General features: G+C 40.5%; 1 protein-coding gene across 7 annotated transcripts in view; it reads left to right on the forward strand.

Annotated features, from left to right (window-relative positions):
* The window catches only part of LOC136866181 (piggyBac transposable element-derived protein 3), a 217174-nt gene that overhangs the window by 97972 nt on the left and 94365 nt on the right, over positions 1-24837 (forward strand). The window contains exon 1 of one of the 7 annotated variants that reach the window (XR_010859506.2): positions 6974-7918. The exons of the other annotated variants lie outside the window; for them this stretch is intronic. The gene's annotated coding sequence lies outside the window, so the exon portion shown is untranslated. Of the gene's footprint in view, positions 1-6973; positions 7919-24837 lie in introns of those variants that run through there. 7 annotated transcript variants of the gene reach the window in all.

The following is a 24837-nucleotide window of genomic DNA, read 5'->3' on the forward strand; positions in this document are numbered from 1 at the left end:
GTCAATTATATTGCACAAACTCCGATATTGCGTAATAATATTGCACGTCTATGGGCCCCTTTAATCCTATCTTGCGCAACATCTTACAGTATGTGCAGGTAACCCGATATGGACTTCCGCGCACAATGCAAAAACGGCGCAAGAGGCTGTAAGTGAGGCCCATCTCAAAATCACTGTGCCATTTTATGTAGAGCGGAGTCCAATACTCCAATCATTTTTACGAAATGTTACTGCACTGTACTGTCGGTAGAGAACTGCGCACCTGATTGGTTGAAGATGCCATTTTCTTTTGATAGAAAAGGGTGGTCACGGTATCATGGAACACGTGATAGGTTAGGACTAATTACGAACATGTCAATTCACCGCCATTTTGTATAGTCTCATCACACCGAAATTGATAGAAACGTGTTTTTCGCAGTATTTTATAATCTCTGGCAGGCAAATACTGTGCAGCAGATATGATAGCTTACGTCATGTAATTACTATTGTTACAGCGTTCAATAGTCATAAAATTGGACCGTAAGGCTGTAACACATCAATAACTTTACGAAGCGAGAACTTTTGCTCACCTCGTGAATACAGAGTTGTAGTAGCTAGATGTTCGCGCAAAAAGTAGCTAAGCGGAATTATGCATGTTAGGTGCACGTGGACAAGCTACACGGAGCAGTGAAGGTTCAAAACCTCATTGAGTCATGCCTTTTCTTTTAACTTTCATTTCATACTCTTCCAGGCATCGTTTACTAAGACTTGGCTCCTCTGTAGTCTCAGATATTCTTCTAAGGAAGTTATAATTAAACAGACAATAATTATCGCCACGTAAGCACCGACTACGGACACATTCATTGAGAATACCATCTGAAACAGGATGGATTCGTTCAACCAAGTAAGAAGCATTTATTTTAATTTATTTTATTTATTTATATGAAAAAGGCATATAGGACGTCATTTTTTAATGAGCGCACAATTGTAGCAAATTTGGAGTTGCGAACTTTCCCGATGTGTTCAAACAGAAATTCTTCTTTCTTTCTCCTTTATTGGCTATCTCCCATCTTGGGGAATGTGCCATAAACGTGAATAGTCGTTTCGCTGTAGGATTCGTTTCCACCTGACAAGTAAAGGTTGTTCCTGCCGACTGTATACAAACAATAGATTCTTTGCGCAGGTAGAAAAAAGTCTGACAATGATATCCCAATTTTTTACCTTTTCAATGCCTTTTGCGTATAAATAAATAAATAAATAAATAAATGAATTATTCACCTTTTTGCTTAACTGGAAAATGAATAATATAAAAGTTGACAGAAAAAACATTCTCCGCACAGGGAGTCGAACCCACGACTATCGAATTACGAGTCCGAGATCTTACCGCTACGCCAACAACTGCTTGGCGTGCGCACTAACGTAAGTGGCTTATACGGTGTAAGAGCCGCATCAACATTTTTATTTTAATTTTAATTTTAATTTTAATTTTAATTTTAATTTTAATTTTTATTTTTATTTTTAGTTCCTATACGCTTGGTTACGTGCCAGATGCGACCGTGCGGGATGCGACCCGGCCATTATCGTGCCAATAGCGACCGAGCGGATAAGCACCGTGCCGCATACGACCCATCAATCACTTACAGTTGATCTGCATTAAGGGCTGTCACCAAGTGGCACATCGCTTATAAGTAGCTAACTTGGTCTTTTCTAAAATAAAGGTCTGACACCGTTGTTAGCAGGTTCGAGTGCCATTGGTCGAAAGAAAAATTTAATAATGTTGCTGGCTTTACGTCCCATTAACTACTTTTATGGTTTAAGGAGACGCCGAGGTGCCGGAATTTAGTCCCGCAAGACTTGTTTTACGTGCCAGTAAATCCACCGACACAAAGCTGACGTATTTGAGCACGTTCAAATACCGCCGGACTGAGCCAGGATCGAACCTGCCAAGTTCGATTCGGACGACCAGCATCTCAACCGTCTGAGCCACTTAGCCCGGATGAAAAAAAAATTCACCATCAGAATGTTGGCCGGCAGGGTAGGAAAGTTGGTGGTAGACAGTTTCTAATCACTAGATTGCATGCCAAAAGCCGGGATTCAAATACAAACCTTTTCGCAGTGTTCAAATGGAGTGAGGGGATATGATGCTGTTGATGGTGATTCGGCCGTCCGATGGAGACGTAAAGCGTTGAGCAGACCCCTTGGTATTATTCGAGAGGAATAGGCTACGTTCCGAAACCTGGTTTCATCTCTCCCTACTTCATTATCATAACCCCACATCCAGACGCGCAGGCCGCCCAAGGGAGTCAGGTAGAAAGACCTGCACCAGGCAAGCCGAACACGTCCTCGGACACTCCTGGTATTAATAGGACACGATAAATAAGTAGGCCTAAGTCGTAAATAATTTCAGAGAATTAGGATATTTTTATTGCTAGTGGCATTACGTCACACCGACACAGACAGGTCTTAAGGCGACGATGGGATAGGAAAGAGCTAGGAATGGGAAGGAAGTGGCCCTGGTCTTAATTAAAGTACAGCCCCAGCATTTGCCTGGTGTGAAAATGGGAAACCACGGAAAACCATCTTCAGGGCTGCCGACAGTGGGATTCAAACCCACTATCTCCCGGATACAAGCTCAGGGCCGCGCGCCTCTAACCGCATGGCCAACTCGCCCGATAAAAACGTAAACGCATCACCATGTTTCGTACTGTAAAACGAGTTTCCCCCAGAAGTGTTATGTAAAGTAGGGGCAGTAGCTGCTTATAGGACTTATTGAAATGGCATTGCACTTCGTTTAGCTTAGCTTATCTTGGGTGATGGCACAACTTATCAAATGACAATTTGCTTGTCAACGCCGGTCGCATCCGGCACGGTTACAGATTATGCGGTCGCTAGTGGCATGGGTCGCATGCGGCACGGTCGCATCTGGCACGCCACCATACGCTTGGCCATCTGGAGTTCCGACTTCGGATACTTTCATTTCTAGCCAAGCCCTGCATGCCTATACTTGTTCACTGGCAACGACTGCTCGGAATATTATTCTGGCAAAGACTGCCTGATTTGACTTATGTAGTTGCTTATGGATTGAATCTTGTTCAGTCCTGGTTTTGAGTCCAACACCGCATTGAGTTTCCTTTTAACTTTTGTCTACGGTTTCACCACGGACATCATTTAAAGAACTAATGGGTGTTTTGAATTCACTGAAGGGATTCTCTAGGGGTGCACCGCGAGATTCTAGGCCCTTAATCGCCTTCGAAAGTGACGAATCATGCACATGGACGAAAGTGATACGTTTATATACAGTTTTAGATTCAAATGCGCACTTTGCTTCACGAACACACGCAGTATGGCTATTATAAATACTTTTAACTATACCTTTCACTTGATTTAAATTCTCCTGGTAGAACAATATTGCGAATAACCAAGTTCCTCATCTTGTTAGAACAGGTTCCGGCGGAAGAGAAGCCTCAGGAAGATGAGTTTTGTACAACAGTACACGAGCTGGTGCTTTTAGGAACAGAATTTTTCCCACTTGAAAATACTTTGTTGAAAGATGGAAAGAGAGTACCGTACGTATCTTTTCTGCAATACGATGCCATCCATGGGCCAAACATGTGACATTGATGCGATTTGGAGAAAAATACTCGAAGTGACTGACCAGCTTTCGTCATATACGAAGCTGCATCTGTGCCAAAAAGGCGCACTTTGTAACAATCAATCTCCGATTCACTAAGCCACAGAAGTCGCAGGGAATCGTTAACAAATCTTGCAACTGTAGCGTGGATGGATTTTTCTAGCACTTTGCACGAAAGTAAATGAGATTTACCGGATTCTTCAGAAGATAATTTACCCACTATGAAGTTCGCAATGTATCGACCACACGAATCGGTTGTTTCACCTACCGATATCCAAACACAGTTCTCTCCTATATCAGATTGTATTGAATCCACGACAGAAGCGTGCATTGAAAGTAAATAGCTCTTCCTAAGGGTAAATTCATCTGGTGTCCTTTGATTAGCACAATACTTTTCAAGAAACGAGCGTAGATGTGGATTATTGGGGTTGTAGTATGGATGTAAAGGAGAGGGCATATAAGTCTCTGGTAAGACCCCAACTAGAGTATGGTTCCAGTGTATGGGACCCTCACCAGGATTACCTGATTCAGGAACTGGAAAAAATTCAAAGAAAAGCAGTCCGATTTGTTCTGGGTGATTTACGACAAAAGAGTAGCGTTACAAAAATGTTGCAAAGTTTGGGCTGGGAAGAATTGGGAGAAAGAAGACGAGCTGCTCGACTAAGTGGTATGTTCCGAGCTGTCAGCGGAGAGATGGCGTGGAATGACATTAGTAGACGAATAAGTTTGAGTGGCGTTTATAAAAGTAGGGAAGATGACAATATGAAGATAAAGTTGGAATTTGGAAATCTAAGATAACAGCAAAAGTAACTGATGTTGGTGAATACGGCCTTAGTTGTAGATCGCCGAATGGAATTTCCAAATTGACGAGCCGGCAACCTAGAAGGCGGCGTTAAATTTAAAAGTCTCTACACGGTAGCTGAAGATATTATTATTATTATTATTATTATTATTATTATTATTAATATTATTATATAACAATACTAGATGATGTACCCGTACTTCGCTACGGAATTCTACATTGTATACAGAATTCTAGGTTAGGTAGTGTACACCTTGTGAGCAAGGTTGTATTATATTGCATAGCTCTTAATGTTACCCTAGAAACGCGACGGGGAAGTCACCAAAAGTCTTTTCTCATTTGAAGATTGAGTTAGGGAGTTTTCATTGTAATGGTAGGCCCGCTTGCCTACCATCAGTCACAATCAGGTTGAGGAATTTTCATTATAATGCCAGACTTGGAGGCAAATTTTTCTCCAAGCCAGAAGAGAAAACCCCTCTTCACTGCTAATTTGGAATATAATGATGTAGAATTTAATAAAAGTGAAGAGAAAGATGCTTTTCTTAAGAAACGGCTCTTTTCAGGGTTGAATTTTGAATTGTTTAGTGAATTGTAGTGCTATAATTTGGAACAGGCCTAAATTGTAATTCTAGACCAGGTCATACTACTATTACTAAGTGAGCCTCTGCCAAATGTGCACACTGCTTATTCAAAACACCGCGTCAGAGTAGGGATCGAATAGCTGGAATACTATGATTAACCAGTGTGTTAAGTACCAGAAGTATCAGACAATGTATGAACTAGAGGAATAGCATGCTAAAGAAAAAAGTTCCCTAACTCCCCAGCTATTTTCCGCCAATATTCAGTCAGGCTCTTCTACACGCAACAGTAATCAATCGGAGTTGAGGGCACCATAAGAGGCAAAGAACATCACAACTAACAATGGTCAATGTAATGGTATTGTTGTTCAGTATTATGTGCTTTCGATATTGCAGGCCTTCACATTTAATTTTCTTCCGACTGTGATATACTACTCTTAATGATCGGAAATTGTATTCTTTTTTTGCTATTTGTTTTACATCGTACCGACAGAGATAGGTCTTTGGCGACGATGGGATAGGAAAGGCCTAGAAAGTGGAAGGAAGCGGCCGTGGCCTTAATTAAGGTACAGCCCCGGCATTTGCCTGGTGTGAAAATGGGAAACCACGGAAAATCATCTTCAGGGCTGCCGACAGTGGGGCTCGAACCCACTATCTCCCGATTACTGGACACAGGCCGCACTTAAGCGACTGCAGCTATCGAACGCGGTGAAATTGTGTTCCCTATAACTTTTGTTATGTAGTACTTTTCTATAGGACCAATAGCAGAGGTAGGGTATTTAAAAATTAAATTTTAGGTGCTACCCCTAAACTACAATTTCATCCAGGGTCAGTAAAATTGTTTATAGCTTAGACTATAGTTTCTTCTTCCTCGACTCTATATACCGATTTTCAATAAATTCTGTGCACCTATTTTCTCGTGGCTCGGCGTTGATGTGGACTTAGCAACAAAAATCGAAATTTATGAATATCTCGGTTATCGTAGCCGCTACGGCAAATTCTGTGTAACTTTAGTTATGTAATGTTTATCGATAGGACCACTAATAATATAAATATTTGAGAATTTAATTTTAGGCCTTCCCCTAAACTACCATTTCACTCAGCGTGAATAAAATAATTTATAGCTTAGATTGTAGTGGCGCAACTCCCGACTTTACATACCGATTTTCATGAAATTATCTTCAGCCATTTTCTCGTGATGCGCATACATACATACATACATACATACAGACAGACAGACAGACAGACAGACAGACAGACAGACAGACAGACAGACAGACAGAAATTACGGAAAAGTAAAAAATGCATTTCCTTGTTACACATGACCGATACAGAAATACCTTTTTTTTTTTCCAAATTTTGAGCAATGTACAGACAAAACTCTTATTTTATAATATATATATATATATTTAAACTCTCAGCAGAATGCTTTGAAATATAAAATAGCAATGGCGCGATGTTACTAATCTAAGTACCGGGCGAGCTAGCTGTGAGGTTAGGCGCGCACAGCTGTGAGCTTGCATCTGGGAGGTAGTGGGTTCGAACCACACTGTCGGCAGCCCTGAATATGTTTTTGCGTGGTTTCCCATTTTTACACCAGGCAAATGCTGGGGCTGTACCTTAATTAATGCCACGGCCACTTCCTTTCCACTCCCAGTTCCTTCCTATCCCATCGTTGCCATAAGGCCTATCTGTATAGCTGCGACGTAAAGCAACTAAAAAAAAAAAACAACAACCTAATCTACGTTTAGACAAATAGCAATTCACCTTGTGAATGGTCGATTAGGACTCTAATTGAAAGTGTGGAGTAATTGGAAATGATATAGCCTATTGGGGAGGGGGGGGGGGGTAGAAACGATAATGTATTTGCGCAACTGGGCTATATATCAATGAAGGTCAGTTGTGGGCTGGGTAAGTACAAGTAGGACGTAAAAATGCCTGGGTGCTGAATTCATTTCCATAAAAATTAGGTTTTCTTTCCCGCAGACATCATTTTCTGTTGCAGGTTATAGTAAGTGTGGTAACTGCTCATTTGTCGTAGTCATCAGTGAACTATTTATGTCGCATTACTTCAACACACGTACAAACAATGAGGTCATCTAGTCGGGCAGTGCACGCAAGGCCAACTCGGTAAAACAAGAGAACAACGTTGCCAAATTTCAGCACGGAGTTATCTGTTTTTGTAATGATTTAAATTTGCGTAAAGGAAAACATATTTTTGCAATAACCTAATACTTAATTTTCCAGGTTTTGTGCAGTTGAAATACACCGATTTACTTGGCTACCCTGTATACATACGTAACTACTGGATGTAGACGGCGTTGAACAAGGTGAAATAAGTTAATTGTGTTTAATTTTTTTTTTTCGCAGGGATAAAAACAGTTCAAAGTTACTGAACACAGGCGTAGGTTGTGATTGTCAAGTGTTCTAGATCTAATGTGCTGACAGCCAGAACTACATTGATCATTGCTTAGGTTCTAATTTCAACTTTAGATAAAATGGAATTCATCAAAACTGTAACAAATCGTGGCGTTGAATGTATTATTATGGGTAATTTTAAATACAGAAAGCAGCGCAAAATAAAAACAGCGGATATATCATGGAGATGTACAGAAAGGAATTGTGTCGCAACTTTACAAACTAATTCAGAAGTGAGTGAAATAGTACGTTTACGAGACATCCATGATCATAAAAATAAAAGCGATAGGACAATTGAAACGCACGTTGTGCGGAATAATTTATTGTAAACGAAAAGCTTGTGAAGAAGTAACTCTGCAACCAAGTAAGATAGTACGATCACAGTTATCTAGCTCAGTCAGTTATGAAATGCAGAAAAAGGATACAACAAACTTTCTTTTATCATTGTACAGAGTACGAAGGAAACATTCCCCTACTCTTTCTCGTCCTGCAAATGACGGAATACAGCAGGTGAGTAGCTTAATATTGTATAACAAGTCAGTATGAGAAATTCTGCTTTGTAAAGATCGAAAATAATGTATACACACAGTGTTATAAAGCTAAATCCGTCCGACTTCTTTGCTGAATGACAGCGTTCAGGCCTTCAGTTCAGAGGTCCCAAGTACGATTCCCGGCCGGTCGGTGATTTTAATCGTGTCTGATTAATTATTCTGGCTCGGAGACTGGGCGTTTGTCTTTATCCCCACACACTCCCATTCACATTCAAACAAAACAACACACTTCCAACCACCACAGAAACACGCAGTAGTAAATGCAGCATGCCCCTCCATACAAGATTGGCGTCAGGAAGGACATTCAGCCATAAAACAGGGCCAGATCCACATGTTCGACACAGTTCGTACTCACGACCCCACATGTGCGGGAAAAGCGGTAGAAGAAGAAGACCGGGAGAGTTGGCCGTGCAACTGTGAGCTCGCATCCGGGAGATAGTGGGTTTGAATCCCACTGTCGGCAGCCCCGAAGATGGCTTTCCTTGGTTTCCCATTATCACACCAGGCTGTACCTTACTTGAGGCTACGGCCGCTTCCTTTCTATTCCTAGGTCTTTCCTGTCCCATCGTTGCCATAAGACTTATCTGTGTCGGTGCGACGTAAAGCAAATAGTAAGTTAATACAGAATAGAGAAGTACCTTCCGCCTTCTTCATCAGCACTACTGGAGAACTCCAAGGGCTTTCCGAGAGTTCTGTTACTTGCTACTCCACCCTTTTGAGCATCTCGTCCACTTTGCGTTGCTTCACGAGTGAAACTCGTCGAAACGGAGCCTTGATCGCCGCGCTGTCCCCTCGTCAATCCGATGCTGGACAAGTTTCGTCCGGCCTAGTCGTCTTAGATCCAAGAAGAAGACGTCCTGGTACTCCAGTAGTATATCTTCATGCTTCTCTTGTTCCGCACGTCCTAGGATCCCACTAAATCCCTCATACACCTTCCGCAGGACTTCTGGCATGTTCCGTCTTGCTCTTACTACTGTGTTTGCTTGCATAGGCCGATCCGATTCGATGGCTTCGTAGTGGGCAATGCATACAACAGGCTCGCAAACTCTGTGCTGTGCTTTGATGGATGATGATGTCGTAATCATTTAAGTTGGACAGTTGAATATAAGACTGATGAGATGTATGGCAGTTTCTGCATCCTCAATACGAAGCGTGTTGGAGTTCATGTCCAGGATGATTTTATGATCATTCAGGAAGTCGAGTACGATGATGATCTCGTCCATGGTATCTAACACAAGAACACGGTGCTTCACTCTCCTCCACCCCTCGGATAATTCCATTATCCTCTCGCTGCGGACAGGTGTCGTATCTTCTGCGACAGTAATCAGGCTAAGGTTCACCCCTAAAAGCCGAATTCTCCGATGCCGCTCAACCATTAGCTTGACGATGGTCCTCGCTGCTCTGGCGCCGATCAGCATGCTCCACACTATCCCGTCGACGGCTCCGTTTATCATCATGCTGCTGTCGTCGGCTTGACGACTATCCTGAGCCAATCTTCTTCCCGTAAGACTGCCTTATTGCCGTTTTCCTGACCGATGTCTTTCGCGACCGTCCTGACGACAGCTGGAGGCTCTCGTCTTCGACAGTCTTCGCAATTCCAAATCATGTGGCCTTTGTTACCTCAATTCCAGTAGGTGGCATATCTTCAGAGCGTCCACTGGTTCAAGCGTTGTTCCGTTGCCTCGTTTGCTGGATTTCGCCTGGCTTCGTAGAACCTTTTAACGCCGTTACCGTCTCGGCGACCCTCTGTACCCTGCCCGGATACGGATGCTTTTACCTCCCCACCACCACCTCTTGTTAATAGACCGAGTTGAATATGCTTCGGCTTAACAGCGACTATTTTTTGTTAGCCTTGCAACTCTACATTCAGGAGGTGGAGGGACTGGTCTTCACCGTCGGCTGTCCTGAGAATGTTTTTTATGGTTTTCCACTCTCTTGCAATAGGGCGAATCCCGTGATAGTTCCTATCATAAGCCATCTTCCATCCAGCCACCGTAAGCTGGCGGTGTAACTGTCATTTTTGGAACATAATCTGTGACCAGCGGTGCGAAAGAAGCGGCGAGATTTTCTTCCGTATCCTCCGATCATTTTGCCATCGTTAGTATTATGAATGTCTTTGCATTTTACAGACAATGCTCGGCGCTTGTGGCGCAACCCAGTGACTGAGTTATATGCTCGATGGCCTAAAAGACGATACATCATAGCCAATACTCCCCGGCTGTAAGCCCTTGAGATTTTGATTTTATTTTGGAAATTAAGGAACCGCTTCGTGGCATCCACTTGCGACCGGCCATTCTTCAGGTGGCTGACCGCTCTATTAGCATAATCTAGATTCTAGAGAACAGTTGCTGCAACAGATATACTCCGGTTTCGCATGGCTGACAGCGGGTTCCACACAGTGCTGTGACTACATCGAAGGACTCGACCCCAGGGAGGCAAGCGCGGCTTTTCATTAGGTTCGACGGTTCACTGGATCTCCTGTTACCAAGGGGCCACTTTTTTGCTTATTATTATTTTCCTAAGGGTAAATGCACAGAGGATATTGTTGGTAGTCTGGCTTTTTTCGTCTAGAACTAGATCATCTAGCCAGCCCAGCCGGGTGGTTCATTCTACAGGGTCTTTATTTATGCTTGGCAAGGACTTTCTCGCTCGACCTTGGCCGCCGATGACAGGCCGCTATCGGCCGCTGGCGCGCGCGGTTTCCGGCACTTACTGCAGTGCAGTTGTTGAGAGCTGAGCTCCGAGATAGTAGGGTGTTCAGTTAAGCTACTGCGTACTGTATGTCGTATTGTATAGTACTTTATTGTGATTGTGTATAGTACTGTAACGTATGTGAAATATTCGTTACGTGAACCTGTATATCTGCACAATACTTACATTAAGTGCAGAAAATCGTGTGCTAGAACAAGGCAAAAGTTTCGAGCGAAATGTCCAGGGAGACCCATTCCTATCAATCAATCGAACAATAAAACTACTGGCCAAGAGATTCAAACGTACAGGTTCAGTAAACAATAAAAATGGACGTAAAGGTCGTTATCTCCTTGCTGAAGCGTGTTTGGTAAAAATGGTGAGTAAAATGCATGATAAATGCATTATAATGAATGATAATGATTTTGAGCACCGTCTTCTGCCATACATACGCACGCGCGGTAGTCGGCAACTGAACCGTCACTGGCGGCCAAGGTCGAGTGAGAACGTCCTTGCCAAGCACAAATCTTCTTAAGCCGTCGTCTCCAAACGGAGGTAGACGATCCAAACGGCCAGCTCCGATCTTGACGTTGCAGCCATGTCATGTGGATTTATTGGAATATCTCTCAGGATCTTTAATGCAGCGGTTTCCCGTTGCCTTCTGCATCCTAATGCCGTTGACCAAAGTGGTTCCTCCGCCTTTGGGAACAAATTCTTGTCCCCGGGACAATAGAGTGCCCTTACCCATACCCGCTCATCCACTCTCAAAGAGACTGTTGGCACTTGGTAAAGGGGATCTCCTTATACCGGGAGATAAACGGTCCCTTCATTCGTTAGCCGCCTGCATATAAAATGTTATTTTAATATACCATTGCCCCCTCTCTACCGCGGGGAGGTGAATGTCAGGATTTCACCGTCATTGAAACAAGGACCAAATGGCATTTCCTTGTTTCTCTGGTTCTATAGAGAGGCAAGCACAAATGAAGACCCTTTATGAAGCAAACCAGCAGAAGCTTCGAAAATAGCTCTAGGCGGGAAACAAGCAATGGGCTATAAAAGGATTAAGGAAAATGTGCTTTACAATAAATGCAGACATTGCTACAGAAATGTGGGGCTCCTACACGTCCCTTCTCTGTTACACTACATGGAAATATTTGAGCAAATAATAGATTATACTCGTAAAAACAATAATGATACGGTAATAATTGGGGGAGATCTAAACTTACCTGAAGTTGAATGGAATGGAGCTGCAAGTGAAGCCCATGAACAGAAACTGGCAAATAAGTTAATTTGGGAGGGAGGATTTACACAAGTAGTACAAGAACCAACTCGTCTCAATAACTTGCTAGATGTATTCTTGGTTAAACCATGGGAAATTGTTGATAAAACTGAGGTAATTGAAGGAATAGGTGACCATAAGGCTGTAATAATGGATGTAGGACTTGTACCAAAAATGCTTAATAAGAGGGTCACAAAAGACAAGAAATTATACAGAAAAACTAAAGTTGATGAATTTGGGACTTACCTTAAATCACAATTCAGTTGTTGGATAAGTGAAGGGAATAATGTGGATACACTTTGGGCTAAATTTAAAGGAATCATTTGGGAAGGAGAGAAGAGATTTGTACCTGTTAAGAAGGGTAAAATGACCTCAGACCCTGTTTATTACACAAGGGAAATAAGAAAATTAAAAAGAAAATGTAGAATAGTAAACAGGAAAATCAAAGAAGGTAGGGAGAGTAGAGAAAGTAGAAAACAGCTAATGAGGGAACTGAATAGAGTGAAAAAGGAAGCAAAAGAGAATTATATGAATGGCATTCTTCAAGAGGGTAATGACCACAAAGGGAAATGGAAAAAGCTGTATTCATATATTAGGAATCAAAAAGGAAAAGGAATCCAAATTCCTACAATGGTGGGAGAAGGGGGTGAACACTATTTAACAGATACTGAGAAAGCAAACCTCTTTAGTAGGGAATTCCAAGATTCAGTAGAAGATTGTCAGGACTTGGAAACCGTAACAGAAGATAGAGAGGGAGAGACACAGAGGGAAACAAGAAGCTTCTCATTCACAAATGAAGATATTTTCAGAGAAATCCAACTGCTTCAGCAAGGAAAAGCAGCAGGAAGTGATCAAATTACTGGGGAGGTATTAAAGACAATGGGGTGGTATATAGTGCCTTATTTAAAATTTCTCTTTGACTATGTCATAAATAATAGTGTAATACCAAAGGAATGGAAGGAATCTATAATAATACCAATTTATAAAGGAAAGGGTGATAAAAGGAAACCAGAGAACTACAGACCAATCAGCCTGACCAGTATAGTTTGTAAAATACTGGAGAGTTCAATAGCAAAATACATCAGAGGGATATGTGATGATAAAAATTGGTTCATGAGGAGCCAGTATGGATTTAGAAAGAAATTTTCTTGCGAGGCACAACTGGTGGGATTTCAGCAGGACATATCAGATCAGTTAGATTCAGGAGGCCAGTTAGATTGCATAGCCATAGATCTTTCCAAAGCCTTTGATAGAGTGGAACATGGAATATTATTAAAGAAATTGGAGGGAATAGGATTGGATGTAAGGGTTATACGTTGGATAAGAACATTTCTAAATTCAAGGGTTCAGAAAGTCAAAGTAGGAAATAATATATCACAGGAAGAGAAAGTCTGGAAGGGAATTGCACAGGGTAGTATAATCGGTCCGTTACTTTTCTTAATATACGCAAATGATTTAGGGAACAATATAACATCGAAAATAAGATTGTATGCAGATGACATAATTGTTTATAGGGAAATAAATAACATTGAGGATTGTTCAGAATTACAAAGGGACCTTGACAGTATCCAAGAATGGGTTGAAGAAAATAATATGAAGATTAATGGAGGCAAATCAACTGTTACAACATTTACAAACAGGAGCTTTAAAACTGAATTTGAATATACTTTGGATGAGGTAGTTATCCCTAAAGATGGCAAGTGCAAATACTTAGGTGTGAGATTTGAAAGTAATTTGCACTGGAAGGGTCATGTTGATGACATTGTTGGGAAAGCATACAGATCGTTACATGTCATAATGAGACTACTTAAAGGATGCAACAAAGAATTAAAAGAAAAAAGTTACTTAAGTATGGTTCGTCCATTGTTGGAATATGCAAACAGTGTTTGGGATCCTCACCAAGAATACCTAATAAAAGAACTAGATGGTGTGCAGAGGAAAGCAGCAAGGTTTGTAACAGGGGATTTCAGGAGAAAGAGTAGTGTATCAGAAATGTTAAAGGAACTTGGGTGGGAAACTTTAAGTAAGAGAAGGGAGAAAACTAGACTTATAGGATTATATAGAGCCTATACAGGAGAAGAAGCATGGGGAGATATCCGTGAGAGGCTTCGGTTGGAAAATTATTATATTGGTAGAACTGACCACAAGTACAAAATTAGAAGGAATTTTAGCAGAAGCGATTGGGGTAAATTTTCTTTCATTGGGAAGGGCGTGAAGGAGTGGAACAGTTTACCAGGGGTAGTGTTTGATCCTTTTCCAAAATCTGTACAGATATTCAAGAAGAGAATGAACAACAACAGAGATAATAAATTAAATGTTAGAGGGCAATTGACCAGTGCAGGATATTGTAAATAATAAATGTGTGTGATTAAATTAATTCCATCCCCTGGTCTAAGGAGTTTGGACAGCCCAAGTAAGGGACTGCCTGTAGGGGTGAAGTACAGTGGGGACTTCGAGGGCCCTGGGACCGCTACGGTAGCTGTGAAGGCCCTTCAGGAACTCTGAAAAGTGGTGGCAAAAGGGGCTCTGGTTAAGACGCAGCAGGTCGTTATGCTACTTAGGTTCCAAAATGGGTAAAATATAAATATGTAAGTAAATTCAGTGTTAATTTTAATCTTATACCAGTTGTATAGTATTATTAGAAGTAATTTCACATACCGTACTGTGTATGAGTTGACTATGTTTGTAAGATATTATAAGTAGAATTTTGTAAACAATATAAATTTATTAAGGATGATGTGTGTGTTTGATAGAAAAAATTATTAGTGTAAATTGTATAATATTGTATTCTAGGAAAATTTTCTTCGTCTCCTGTTAATTTAAAATTTAGTGCTTGACAATAATGCATTTTAGTGTACCATTTGCCACCGAGGTAGACACCTCATTTGCAAATAGAGAGATTTTGATTTTTGATTTTTTACACTTCTTTGTACTCATACTATCCTTCTTCCTCACATTCGCACTATCCTCCTCTCTTCACTCCTAGATGGAACCAGTGGAACAAAAGCAAGGCTCGTCTTTGTTTTGTTAACGCTTAAATGACTATTAAGAAACATTTGTGACGTGTCAGTTCAGTTCCATTGACACCCATGACGTCAGGAGATGGAAGAGTTTGCGGACATGGAACTGGAAGTGATTGCTGTAAGTTACTGTGATACAGGATGAAGAGGAACGGCGTCAGGCGAAGTACGTACACGAGGCGAGAGTAGAATACGTGATGTAGAATTCGTTACCCTGTACAGTGAACTAATTGATGATGAGACATGAGACATTTTTCTTTCAATATTTCAGAAAATCTGAACATTGCTTTTAACAAGTCACCAGTTCTGTTTCGTGAAAACACTCTGTACGTCAAAATAAAAATATAACTTAGCTTTAATTTCTTTTCGTATCGTATTCCATATTTTACTTTTGAAACTGTTCTCCATATATTTTAGCTGCGATAAATCATAAAGAACATAAATGATACGAAAATAACGAACCAGTTCAAAAAGTTGCTCGTTATTCACTTTTGTTAAACACGTACAAACTCCACACACACAGCATATCCACGAACCAGTAAAACTGTCGTGGGGTGATGATACACAATGTTACGCAACGGATACTGCACTGATACAGATGCAAAAAATGTGGTGGTGTGTCTTATTTGTGTGAGTGCGTTTGTCAAGCTGAAAGAAACCACTTAAATAATAATAATAATAATAATAATAATAATAATAATAATAATAATAATAATAATAATGCCATTGGCTTTACGTCCCACTAACTAATTTTACGGATTTCAAAGACGCCGAGGTACCGGAATTTAGTCCCGCAGGAGTTCTTATTTACGTGGCAGTAAATCTACTGACACGAAGCTGACGTTATTTGAGCACCTTCAAATAGCATTGGACTGAGCCAGGATGAACCTGTGAAGTTGGGGTCAGAAGGCCAGCATCTCAACCGTCTGAGCCACTCATCCCAGCTCCAGGTATTCCTAGCGTGGGTCGTTCCTCCGTGCTTTCTTTATGAAAGCGTTACTTGAAGCGAAACATGACTGTGTCCCCATTGTATGCTTGCTATCTATTGTGAGAAAGCTATGTATGAGAACAACCGGACGATTCTGCTTGGAAGACATGTGAGAAATGGGGTGAGAAAGTCACGAGAGAACTTTTTATTCTGCTATTCAGTAGACTAGTGTGATATATTCATACCGGTTTCTTCTTGGGAACTGCTTCTTTAAAATCATGTTGTTTAATAACAGGTTACAGGATTTACTGGAATTATTGATTCACGGGCTGCCTGAGGGAATTTGCTCTTGCTACAACTTTTCCATTTACCGAGCTCGATAGTTGCAGTCACTTAAGTGCGGCCAGTGTCTACTAATCGGGAGATAGTGGGTTCGAGCCCCACTGTCGCCTGCGCTGAAGATGGTTTTCCGTGGTTTCCCATTTTCACACCAGGCAAATGCCGGGGCTGTACCTTAATTAAGAACACGGCCGCTTCCTTCCACTTCCTAGGCCTTTCCTATCCCATCGTCGCCATAAGACATATCTGTGTCAGCGCGACGTAAAGCAAATAGCAACTTTTCCATCGCCAAGGAGGACAAGGCCCTTAGTTCAGGGGGGTGATGTAAACTGCCTCCGATGGGGGCTGTTACTTTAAATTACGTAAATTATCTTCTGTTTAGTAAAGATTTGTACGTGAGTTTCTTTTGTCTACAGTATAGAATCTTCAAATTCGCCACTGAGTACATTTCAGACGGTACTACGTGTCCATCCGTCGAAATGACCTCTAACAGCGACGTTAAAGTAGTCATACATGCTTCTTTAGGTACACGTACATTTTTCAGTGTACGAATCATTCCATAGAAAACTTAACCGTGTTTTCAACGCCAGCCATACAAATATACTTTACTGAAGTATTATGAGCAAAACATATGATTCAAACATCGATGCCCTTGGGTCACTCATGACCTGTTTTAAATAGGAAAACAACAAATCTTTCAATCATTTAAGCAAATTGTCGCTAAAATGAAATTCGTTTCATAAGAAGTCAGATTATCCTAGCTCAGTCCGGTGGTATTTGAAGGTGCTCACATACGTCAGTATCGTGTCGGTAGATTTACTGGCACTTAAAGAACGCCTGCGGTACTAAGCTACGGCACTTCGGCGTCTCCGAAAATCATAAAAATAGTTAGTGAGACATAAAGACAATAACATTACTATGTAAATCATTTTATTCACGCTGAGTGCAATGGTAGTTTAGGGGAAGGCCTAAAATTCAATTCTCAAATATGTATGTTGTTAGTGGTCCTGTCGATAAATACTACATAACTAAAGTTATATAGAATTTAATTTCCGATCATTTATGTCATACATTTTTACCGTACCGGCTATGATGAATTTGTATTTTTGTTGCTAAGTCCATTTCAAGGCCGAGCCACGAGGAATGGGTAGAGAATCAAGACCGACACCAATCCTCAGACCTTAATGCTACTGTCAATAGTTCAAAAATGACGAATCGAGTAGCCGGAATTGTTGGAAATCTGGGTTTGTTTTGGTTTGTTGTTATCGTACATAGTCTGTGTAATTTTATGAAAGTTGACGATAAATGTTAGTTTCTTTGTAGAATATAAGTGTGCGAGTGTGTTTATATGAGTCAGTGGACACATACGATCTGTATTATGCGCAGTAATGTGAGAATATGCTTATTTTGGTCGTGTTTTTACCCATTAAAGAACTTGAATGCACTAGGTGGACCAGGTTTTAATCTAACTATGGCAGTGTCTCTCATACAACTACTCTTAAGTTTCCTACGGAATAGAACATTAAGATAGAAATGGATTCGGATTATACATCGTGATTATTTTGAAGTCCATGACAAAACTGTAGCGTGTATACCGGTACACCATTTTAAGAATAAGTCTGAAGTTAGGGAAGCCATTTCTCTACTTCCAAACTATTCGTGTTCCATGAAAAATATTAATTTAGACAGTATATAATTGATATTGTGTTATTCCGTCAGTGTCTATGTGCTTCAAAGTGTCGAGTGATTTAGATGCAAGTTTATTTTACAATCATTTGTGCTTTGCCTGCGGAAATGTTTGGCTGGATCTTGGCGTATAACAAAACAGTGTGACAGTTGGAGCAATCTGTATACTGTTACACAGAAGAAATAGTGACTTAGAGGGAATAGGTGGGTTTGTAACGTAGGATTTTACACTACCAACACCTTCCGATTCATGCTGTGGTTATCTGTTATCAAGCAGACTGCGCCGAACTGAAGCTCGTGCATGTGGTTAAATATCAATGTTTAGTCAATAGAGTTTTTGCACTCATGTTCGTTAATGGGTAAAAACCTATTATACAGGTATCTTCAGTGTCTGAACGTTTCATTACTAAGGTTACTGTCATTGTGTGAAGTGCTGTTATGCCATATGTCAACATTATGTTAACATTACCAGAGCCGTTCATTGGGTTAACATAATCATTTCGTGTGTACTTGGGCTGAGTGACTCAGACGGTTAAGGCGCTGGCCTTCTGACCCCAAGTTGGCAGATTCGTTCCTGGCTCAGTCCGGTGGTATTTGAAAGTGCTCACATACGTCAGCGTCGTGTCGGTAGTTTTACTGGCATGTAAAAGAACTACTGCAGGAGTAAGTTTCGGCACTTCGACGTCTCCGAAAACCGTAACAAATGTAGTTAGTGGGAATTAAAGCCAATAACATTATTATTTCGGGTGTACTTCCTATTCATTGGGTGCTGAATTTAAGAAATTGTCCACCACTTCAAAACTAAGGCAACAAATTGTGTTTTTTTTTGCTAGGGGCTTTACGTCGCACCGACACAGATAGGTCTTATGGCGACGATGGGATAGGAAAGGCCTAGGAGTGGGAAGGAAGCGGCCGTGTCCTTAATTAAGGTACAGCCCCGGCATTTGCCTGGTGTGAAAATGGGAAACCACGGAAAACCATTTTCAGGGCTGCCGATAGTGGGATTCGAACCTACTATCTCCCGGATGCAAGCTCACAGCCGCGCGCCTCTACGCGCACGGCCAACTCGCCCGGTCAAATTGTGTTTCACAGTTCTCATGAGAGCGAATAAATCGAGGAATTTCGTACCTTAATTTATTTTGAAACATCAAAATGATGTTAGAAGTATCATTTTAACAGTTTTATCATGTATTTTCATCTATCCAGCGAAGTTAAATCTAAGAAAAAAGCGTTATTTGACGAATCGAAATTTCTAAATAATCAGCTTGTTGGTCTTTTTTCTAGTAGAATTTATGTGATTCTTGTTGGCGAAGCGTTTTCATACGTGTAAAAGTGATTTTCCCTATGGTGTTACATTTCATGTTAATTTACCGCCGTTTATATAATATGTTCGTGATATTTTCGTGTTAGCTAATACCAGCAATCCGGCTACTTCGGCCGCCATGTTTTTAAAATATTTTTTAAATATTACGGTCTGAGGATTGGAGTCGGTCTTGACAGAATTTAGTGAAAATCGGTATATAGAGTCGGGGAATAAGAAACTACAGTCTAAGCCCCCCCCCCCCAAAGAAATGGCTGTTCACGGCTCACGGCTGTCCGCGGCCTGGTCATTCCAGCTCTGAAACTTTGGAATGTTAGATCGGCAGCGTAGTACTTACTGTTCGTTAAAAGTGAGAAAATGTGTGGTTTTTCATTTGATCGAGTATTTCATATGATAGCATTGATTTTAATAGCGACATTCCTACTGGCGTCATTGTAATGACCTCTGTTGATTTCCGTTGGGGAAACCACTAAAGCAGTCTTTCTGCGGATATAAAAAGGCAGGTGGAGAGTGAGAGTCTGCCATTATAATGAAAATTCTCCAACTTGATTGTGACTGATGGTAGGCAAGAGGGCCTACCATTACAATGAAAATTCCCTAACCCAGTGTTCACATAAAAAAGACGTTTGGTGACTTCCCCGTCGCGTTTCTAGGGTAACGTCAAGAGCTATGTAATTTAGTACAATCTTACTCACAACGTGTACAATACCTGACCTAGTATTCTGTATACAATGTAGAATTCCGTAGCGAAGCACGTGTACATCAGCTGGTATCTATATAAATATAAAATGAGGTGTCCTAACTGACTGATTCATCATCGCCGAGCCAAAACTACTGGACATAAATAAATTGAATTTTGGGGATACATTTATATTACAATGTACGTGCTTACTAAGTAAGGATTTTTGCATATTCCATCGCTAGGGGACGTGAAAAGGGGGTTGAATTTTTAAAATGAGTGCATCTATATCTCAAAAACTTAAAGAGTTTAAGGACTCGAAAATTGGTACTTGGAATCTCCTTTAAAAATAAGGAAACACGTATTTTTTTCTTTCAGTAAATCCTATTTACGCTGGCGAGGGGATGGGGGAATCGTTAAAAATGGGTTGAATACCTTTTATGAGGATACTTATATCTCAAAAACTGAAGATGTTACAGACATGAACATTGGAGTCACCTTCAAATATGAAGAATTACGTATTATTTTGTTTTCGGAAAATCCAATTAATGGGGTGGATTAAAAAAAAGACTATATCTACAGTATATCTCAGAAACTTTAGATGTTACAGGCGTGAAAACTAGTACTTTTAATCTTTTAAAAATAAAGAAACACGTATCTTTTTGTTTTCGGAAAAACTTAAGGGCGGGGGGGGGGGGGGTGAAAAAGGACTGAAAAGGGAGTTGAATTATTTTTACTAGGATACTGATATCTCAACAACTGAAAATGTTACAGAAGTGAAAATTGGTATTTGGTAGCTCCTTTATATAAAAAAGGTACGTATTTTTTGTTTCGGAAAATTCACTTACGGGGGGAGGGTGAAAGGCAGTGAAAAAATTGAATACATTTTACGGGGATACTTATATCTCAAAAACTGAAGGTTACAGACGTGAAAGTTGGTATTTGGAATCGTCTTTAAAGTTAAACAAACACGCACTTGTTATGGGCGGGGATCAACTTCATCGTCGGGGGCGGAGGGTGAGGGTGGTGGGCGAAAAAGGAGTTGAATTATTTTTATCAGGATACTTATATCTCAAAAACTGAAAATGTTACAGGAGTGAAAATTGGTATTTGGAATCTCCTTTAAAAATAACGAAACACGTCCTTTTTTTTGTTTTTGGAAAGTCCATTTAAGAGGGTGGGGGAAGAAGTTAATGATAATGCTATTGGTTTTACGTCCAACTAACTACTTTTATGATTTTCGGAGATTTAATTTAGCCCCGCAGGAGTTCTTTAACGTTCCAGTAAATCTACCGACATGGGGCTGACGTATTTGAGCACCTTCAAATACCACCGGATTGAGCCAGGATAGAACCAACACCACGATAGAACCTGCCAAGTTGGGGTCAGAAGGCTAAGCCACTCAGCCCGGCGGTGGAAAGAAGTTGAATTCTTTCGTACGGGTATACTTTTATCTCAGAAACTGAAAATGTTACAGACGTGAAAACTGGTATTTGGAATCTCCTTTAAAAATAAAGAAACACGCATTTTTCTGGTTTTCGGAAAAACCGCTTAAGGGGGTAAAAAAGAAAAAATGTGGATGAATTTTTAAAGTGAGTACCGGTATATCTACAATAATATGTAAAAAAGATAACATGTTGTTGTTGTTGTTGTTGTTGTTGTTGCTAGTTGCTTAACGTCGCACCGACACAGATAGGTCTTATGGCGACGATGGGACAGGGAAGGGCTAGGAGTGGGAAGGAAGCGGCCGTGGCCTTAATTAAGGTACACCCTGGTGTGAAAATGGGATACCACGGAAAACCATTTTCAGGGCTGCCGACAGTGGGGTTCGAACCTACTATCTCCCGAATACTGGATACTGGCCGCACTTAAGCGACTGCAGCTATCGAGCTCGGTAGATAATATGTTACAGGCGTGAAAATTGGTATTTGGAATCCCCTTTCAAAACAAAGAAACGTGCATTTTTTGAAAAGCCACTTAGGTGGGCGTGGGGGAAGGACTGAAAATATGTTTTAAATTATTTTTATGGGAATACTTATATCTAAAAAACTTAAGATGTAACAGACGTGGAAATAGGTATTTGGAATCTTCTTTAAAAAAGAAACTTTTTTTTTTGACTTGAGAGAATACTGTTTCTCACATGTACAGTTGTATGTCACATGGTTGTCTTAGCCCCAAAAGGCAGTTACCACAAACGTGGTTTACAATGACTTTCTGGGGTAAATGGAATTCACCCTGTGTATAAAGGAAAGGGTGATAGACATAAAGCTGAAAATTACAGGCCAGTCAGTTTGACATACATTGCTTGTAAGCTTTGGAAAAGCATTCTTTCTGATTATATTAGACATGTTTGTGAAATTAATAACTGGTTTGACAGAAGACAGTTTGGGTTTAGGAAAGGTTATTCCACTGAACCTCAACTTGTAGGATTCCAGCAAGATATAGCAGATAATCCTGGATTCAGGAGGTCAAATGGACTGCATTGCGATTGACCTAACTAAGGAATTTGATAGGGTCGATCATGGAAGACTACTGGCAAAAATGAGTCTTATTGGACTAGAAAAAAGAGTGACTGAATGGGTAGCTATATTTCTAGAAAATAGAAATCAGAGAATTAGAGTAGGCGAAGCTTTATCTGACCCTGTAATAATTAAGTGGGGAATTCCTCAAGGCAGTATTATTGGACCTTTATGTTTTCTTATATATATATATATATATATCAATGATATGTGTAAAGAAGTGGAATCAGAGATAAGGCTGTTTGCAGATGGCGTTATTCTGTACAGAGTAATAAATAAGTTACAAGATTGTGAGCGGCTGCAGGGTGACCTTGATAATGTTGTGAGGTGGACAGCAGGCAATGGTATGTTGATAAACGGGGTTAAAAGTCAGGTTGTGAGTTTCACAAGTAGGAAAAGTCCTCTCAGTTTTAATTACTGCGTTGATGGGGTGAAAGTTCCTTTTGGGGATCATTATAAGTACCTAGGTGTTAATATAAGAAAAGGCCTTCATTAGGGTAATCACATAAATATGATTGTAAATAAAGGGTACAGATCTCTGCACATGGTTATGAGGATATTTAGGGTTGTAGTAAGGATGTATAGGAGAGGGCGTATAAGTCTCTGGTAAGACCCCAGCCAGAGTATGGTTCCAGTGTACTGTATGTGACCCTCACCAGGATTACTTGATTCAAGAATTGGAAAAAATCCAAAGAAAAGCAGCTCGATTTGTTCTGGGTGATTTCCGACAAAAGAGTAGCGTTATAAAAATGTTGCAAAGTTTGGGCTGGGAAGACTTGGGAGGAAGGAGACGAGCTGCTCGACTAAGTGGTATGTTCCGAGCTGTCAGCGGAGAGATGGCGTGGAATGATATTAGTAGACGAATAAGTTTGAATGGCGTTTATAAAAGTAGGAAAGATCACAATATGAAGATAAAGTTGGAATTCAAGAGGACAAACTGGGGCAAATATTCATTTATAGGAAGGGGAGTTAGGGATTGGAATAACTTACCAAGGGAGATGTTCAATAAATTTCCAATTTCTTTGAAATCATTTCGGAAAAGGCTAGGAAAACAACAGATAGGGAATCTGTCATCTGGGCAACTGACCTAAATGCAGATCAGTATTGATTGATTGATTGATTGATTGATTGAATTTTCGATGAGTTTTTATACTTCAGGGATTTTCAGATAATGTCGTAGTACAGTACCGAGGAACGACAAATGATGAAATTCTCGCGAGCGAAGCCGCGGGTAACTGCTAGTTGTAAATAAATTTGACAGTACTGGTTCAGTGGGAAACTAGAAACGCAAGCGCAAACGAACAGTTTTAAGAGGGGAAAAGTTAGATGAAATTCGTGCAATTCTTGAACAAGAGCCAAATAAATATCTCCTGAAATTAGCACAAGTAGGGGTTTCGGTTTTTTCTGCACAGAAAGCAACAAAGCTGCTAAAATTCAAACCGCATAGGATGAACGACTCTTCAACGTGAGGAAAGTCAGAGGCTTGGGACCATAAAATTGAATACTCTGCCTAAACGGTTAAAAGTAGTCCTATTCCACGATGGAGCGCGTAAAGTGTACCTGAAATTCGATTTCTCAGTAAAAAGTTCATATTAACGTTCTTTATCTCTGATAGTTTCCGAGAAAAGAAAGGTTTTGCTGTGTTTTGGCGCATGCCTTATGCTTGGCCTCTGTCTTGGTTTTGTGATCGGCAGTAGGCAAGAGGCCTGCCATTATAATGAACATGAATACACCCTGACTCGATTGTGACCGGCAGTACCTTCAAATATTATCGGACATTAATGTAGATCGAACCCGCCATTTAGCGGTTAGCCCAACATTTAATGGTATTATCGATAATTAACTCTTGATACCCCTGCAGATGTTTTATTTACGTTATTATGTCGGTTTTATTGGCATTATTTTGGAGAATGAATATCACAGTGTTAGTTTTGAATATATCGTGGCTTTTTTTATTTTAGAAAATTCGTTACATTGCTTGCACCGGCAGATCTTTGTTTGGTGGGTTGCACATAACACCAATGGTGGGATGTATAATTATTATGTTAGTTTTAAGTATAGACAATTTTAAAGCATAATGAGGAAAAGGGAAGTACAGTTTTGTAGCGACGTTGTTAGCGAAAATATTCATTGAAATCTGTCAACGTTATAGGGTAGGCCTATGTCTAAAAACTACTAGCCATTATGGAATTTTCCAGGACAGAAAACTGACAACACTGCATACATAGCGGAAGATGCTGACACACCCCCAGGACGCGATCAATACTTCCCTGGGTGCGTGCGCCTGAGTATGAGGAAGCACAAAAGGCAAGGAGGGGAAGGTTCGAGAACAAAATGGAAGCCATCTTTAATCTTGGAGAACACCACACATGTCTTTCTTTCTCATCGTGCTGCGCAGTGCTGTGAGAACAAAATGGAA

The sequence above is a fragment of the Anabrus simplex genome, chromosome 3 (genome assembly GCF_040414725.1).
Source record: "Anabrus simplex isolate iqAnaSimp1 chromosome 3, ASM4041472v1, whole genome shotgun sequence".
Classification (NCBI taxonomy): Eukaryota; Metazoa; Arthropoda; class Insecta; order Orthoptera; family Tettigoniidae; genus Anabrus; species Anabrus simplex.